Source organism: Ipomoea nil, unplaced genomic scaffold (genome assembly GCF_001879475.1).
Source record: "Ipomoea nil cultivar Tokyo-kokei standard unplaced genomic scaffold, Asagao_1.1 scaffold0848, whole genome shotgun sequence".
Classification (NCBI taxonomy): domain Eukaryota; kingdom Viridiplantae; phylum Streptophyta; class Magnoliopsida; order Solanales; family Convolvulaceae; genus Ipomoea; species Ipomoea nil.
Genome location: NW_017617276.1, coordinates 2,178,841 through 2,184,530, shown reverse-complemented (window position 1 = coordinate 2,184,530; position 5,690 = coordinate 2,178,841).

The window sequence follows — 5,690 nt, the reverse complement described above, 5'->3', positions numbered from 1 at the left end:
AATTATTATCACAAAAATTTGCTTTGAAGGACTTAGGCACACTACGCCATTTTCTTGGTGTTGAGGTTATACCTATTTCTGGTGGTTATTTTCTTTCCCAGAGTAGGTACGTTGCAGATATTCTGGCTCGATATAACATGGATGGTGCAAAGCCTGTTTCTACTCCGATGTCTACTATGACGTCCGTGTCTATTCACCAGGGGGAACCTGTGGTTGATGCGACTGATTTTCGTAGGTTGATTGGAATGCTGCAGTACCTATCGGTCACTAGACCTGACGTTGCTTATGTTGTTAATTCCTTATCGCAATGCATGCACTCGCCAAAGGCATATCATTGGGGTGTCGTTAAACGGTTACTTCGGTATATGAAAGGTACTTTATTTCATAGTTTATTATTACGTGCATGCCCCAGTTTGTTGCTGACAGCCTTTTCAGACTCTGATTGGGGTGGTAGTAGAGATGATGGTCGTTCTACCACTGGTTTTGTTGTTTGTCTTGGTTCAAATGTTGTCTCGTGGAAGTCTGTTCGTCAGAAAACTGTCTCACGGTCTTCAACCGAGGCTGAGTATCGTGCTTTGGAGAGTTCGGCTGCTGAGGTAATCTGGGTATGGAATCTTTTGTCTGAGCTGGGTATAGTATTACCGCATTCTCCACTGTTGTATTGCGATAATATGGGAGCCACATATGTTGCAAAGAACCCGGTGTTCCATTCGAGGATGAAGCATCTTGCGCTGGACTATTTTTTTGTTCGAGAGCGTGTCATGGACGGCACTTTGGGTGTTCGTCATATTAGCTCAAAGGATCAGATTGCCGACGTACTTACCAAACCGCTAGGTCGTGACTTCTTTTTGCGGTTTCGTTCCAAGATTGGAGTTTCCGACGGCTCCTCCATCTTGCGGGGGCGTGTTAAGGATTAATGATTTAATGTATTATTATATTTTGTTGCTTAGTTTCATCATGTAGAATAGTTCCTTATTGTTTGTTTTGTTACCTACTTTATCTCTCTGTACTTGTATAAATAGCTTACTGCTCTAGCTTAATAAACAAGCCTTTTCACAATCTCTACAGTGGATCTGTTTGAATCCCAGGCCTCCCTTACCTTTCGTCACACACAATTTCTCCCAACTTAACCAATGTATGCCTCAGGCATCATCCCATTACGCCACCAAAACATGTTCATACACCTTACAAGCCTTTTACACAAATAAATAGGCAGTAAATGTTGGTATTTCCTGAGCCACAAATTTAAGTAAAATATCCTTACCAGCTCTAGTTAAAAACTTTTTATTCCATGTTCCAATCCTTTGCCTTCAATTATTGGTATGAATAAGGGGAGGGTTTTTTCTTATGTGGAGCAGAAGGGGAGGGTTTTTTCCTCCCCTTTCCAAAGTCAGGCGTCTCATGGACTCTCAGAAAAGTGGCTACAGCATACATGTCACCCCCAGATGTGTTATGGCTGAAAGTAATACTGGACTTGTGATAGTTTATTGTCTGCCATTCAAAGCTTCATAAACCGACAAACACTGGTTTATCTTTCCTGCCCTCGCTCATTGACCTTAAAAAAAAGTAGAATGTCATATGCAAAGAACAGATGAGAGACTGCAGGTGCTCCACTAGCCACCTTACAACCATGAATATGCCCCTGCTGCTGGGCCCTTTGCAAAAGCAGAGACAACCTTCTGCACAAATAATAAACAAATAAGGTGAGAGCGGATCACCCTAGCGTAACCCCCTAGTAGGAACAACCATACCCCTACCTGCCCATTCACCATGATATTATACCGGACAGTGGTCATACACAACATAATCAACTTGACCCACTCACGTGCAAATCCCATCTTAAACATCATACCTTCTAAAAGAAGCTCATTCCATTCTGTCATAGGCCTTTGTCATATCTAACTTTAAAGCTGCCCACCATTTTCTGCCTCCCTTCTTTCTTCTCAAATAATGGCCCACCTCTGCAGTAACAAGGATATTGTCAGTAATCAAACGCCCGGGGATAAAGGCACTCTGGGACTGGGAAACAATTGAGCCCAATAACAGCTTCATCCTATTAGCCAAGAGCTTGGCTATAATTTTGTAGACCACATTGCATAACGCAATTGGTCTCAAGTCACTTACTAATTCTGGGGCATGTTTCTTTGGAATATCATTCAAATGATCAGGGAAAGCAGCATTATTCAAACAGCCTAGAACAAAGCTAGTAACATCCTCCCCACCACATCCAAAAAGATTGATAAAAAGCAGGATTCATACCATCAGGGCCAGGAGATTTGTCTGGTCCCATACTGAATAAAGCCTCCTTTACCTCCTCAGCTTCAAAGGGCCTCATGAGATTGTTATTTTGTTCTTAAGTCACACGCGGTTGGACAAAATCCAACGCCTCCCCTACCATACAACCATTTAACTCGAAAATATTATCATAGTACTCCAGAACAACAGAACTCATGACATCACCCTCCACCCACGTGCCATCGCGATCCCTCAGCTTAACAATCTTATTCTTCTGCCTTCTTGCCGAGGCATATTTATGGTAATATCTCGTATTAGAATCAGCCTACCGCAACCAATGTTGTTTGGCCCTTTGTTTCCAAAAGGCATTTTCCTGATCCAATAACCTCATCAACCGGCCATCCAACTCCTTGATTAAATGTAGAGATTCCTCATCCCGATTACCCCTTAGCCGTTCTAGTTCCTTCCTTATCACCCCAATATCCCTACCAAACTTATGATGTCTGTCACCACCCCATCTACGGAGCTTATCCCCACACCCGATCAGCTTATCCTGCAATCCCACCTGAGCCAAACCATCCCAGGCACTCTCCACCACCTCCCTACATCCCCTATCCAATAACCACGCATTCTCAAAGCGGAACGGTAGCCTGCCTCTGGGGGCATCCAAACGGGAATGGATGTCCAAAAATAGAGCAGAGTGGTCCGAAGTTGTTGTGCTAATATTATAAACATGAGCCTATATATGAGCATCACACCAACCCTCCTCAGCCACCACCCTATCAAGCCTCTCTTCCACCCAGTCCCTAGTCCCCCTTCCCCGCTCCCAAGTGAAAGGGTAGCCTACCGTGTGAACCTGCAACAACCCATACTCGGTCAAAGTGTCACAAAAATCCTGTATCAAGCCCTCAGGGTGTGGGTGCAAGCCCCGTTTTTCTGACTGTGACATGAGGTCGTTAAAATCCCCCATAACTATCCATGGTAATGGTGACAAACCCTTTAACGATGTTCAACGGCTCCCATGCATCCCGCCTCCTACTTCTCTCAGGATAGCTATAAAAACCAGTTAAACGCCATTCTGTTGCCCCAGGTATTACAACTGCTAAGTCGACATGTGTGCCAAAGTAATTCAACAAGGACACTGTGTCATTGAACCTCCACAACATGCCAGTCCGCCGCTAATTTTTAAAATTTGTTATAAAAATGTGTGTGTGTGTACATAATTATTTAAATGTAAAATTTTAAAATCTGGTGTGGTCATTCTTCCAAAGTTTCACCTCTGTGACCAGTTGAGCTGCCCATGCAGGTACAATGCTTTATAATATATAGTAATGGTATGTTGTGACGTTTTAATATAACTAATTTAATAAATATGCTTAAATTTTATATCGTGCATCGCACGTGACAAATACTAGTATAGATATAAAACATACTGATCACTGGAACAAAACTTAGGAATCTAACTGCTGACCATTCTATATAGAAACAAAAGTCTTACCACCTAAACTAAATCAACACTTAGATATATTTTTGTATACTTAATATATATCTGATATATAAGGGATGGGGCTGCCCACTGTCCCCATTATGAATCCGCCAGTGTGTATAATGTACATTCAATTTACAATAATGTACTTTTAGCATATTGAAAATATACTTTTTTTTTATGATCAATATAAAAATTTATCGGTTCATGAACTTCATATTATAATTCGGCTAAATCCAAAAACTTGTTTAACAAATAAAAAGATATATGGTATCTAAGAGCGCAAATTATGCTGTGCAACCGAATGCACCATGCGCATGGTGCATACGATGCAAAACGACGTCGTTTTGGTTAAAAAACGCGCGTCCCACTTAAAAAAGAAATCAGGTTCGATTCCTGGCAATAACATTTTTATATGTCCATAAATTCATAACTATATATCCATAAATTCATAACTATATATCCACAAATTCATAACTATATATCCACAGTGAATGAATGAAGTAAAAATCCACAATATATCCATAAATTCATAACTATATATCCACAGTGAATGAATGAAGTAAAAATCCACAATATATCCATAAATTCATAACTATATATCCACAGTGAATGAATGAAGTAAATATCTACAATGAATGAACTAAATATCCACAATGAATGAACTAAATATCCATAAATTCATAACTATATATCCACAATAATGTCATTGCCGAGAATCGAACCTGATTTTTTTTTTTTAAGTGAGACGCACGTTTTTAATTAAAACAACGTCGTTTTATATCGTATGCACCATGCGCATGGTGCATTCAGTTGCACAGCATAACTATTGATCTAAGAGCCCAACGCATAAAGATGCCTTGGCCTGTTTCCGCCACTTCTATAATAAGCAAGTAAATGGAGTGTCCATTGGGCTTTTGCGTGTCCCATTCTAAAATCCTTATAAATCAAGCCCTCATAACTCCTCAATTTCCTTTTGTATAAAACCATAAAAAATTCTTCAAATATTTTTGTGAAAAAATAAAAATTAAAAATTGACTGATACCATTCTGAGTGAATTCCTATGTATGGACTGTAAATTTGTTTTAGCTGCGGTGAGCCTTTCTCAGTAGGCAAAGAATTACCATTAGATAAATAAGTGTAGGTTATTTACATATAACCGATTTAAATAGAAAAAATCAATAGATACCTTTCACATAAAAATTTAAAATTTTATGGTTATCAAGTTAACTGCTCGATCAACTCAACTTAGTTTTAATTTTTTTGGGTGGAAAGTTCCTAAATGAAGCTTGACTAAGACTCAATTGCATTAATTATATCACACAAGATATGAATACTATTATACTAACGTAGTAAGTAAAAGTTAAAATTAAAATTTAGAAAAGTGATAATTAGAAAGTAATTATGTCATTCTCCACCAAACCGTCTCACCACCTTTTCATCGACCAAGTGGATGCTTCTCACTCCAAGCTCTTCTTGATCTCTTTCTCACCACATTTTGATCTATATATGACATTCAAGCCAAGACTCTAACTCTATCAAAAAAGTTAACTTAAGAGTCAACATTGAACATCTAACATTAATTTAAGTATCACTTCACAATTTTTCATAAAATTAATGAGGGTTCGTATCACCTTCCTACAAGAAAAACAATTAACGAACTCTCTTCATTCCAAATTTGAGGCGTGGACAACAACGGCTAGTACACAACAATTATATAAACGCTAAACCTACTAATCAAATTTATTCTTAATTGAACTCCTATTAACATTAAATTTGATCCCAAAGGTTAGATATGTTCAATGTAGTACAACCTATGTTATATTAACACACAATAACCTCTCTTAGTAACTATAAATTTATAAGTTACTTGAATCTAAAGGAGTGCGTATTAACTAGTTGGGGCAGGCTAGGTGACTTCTAAGGTAACCTTCAACTAATCCTCCCTCCAAAATATTAATTTCAAGTA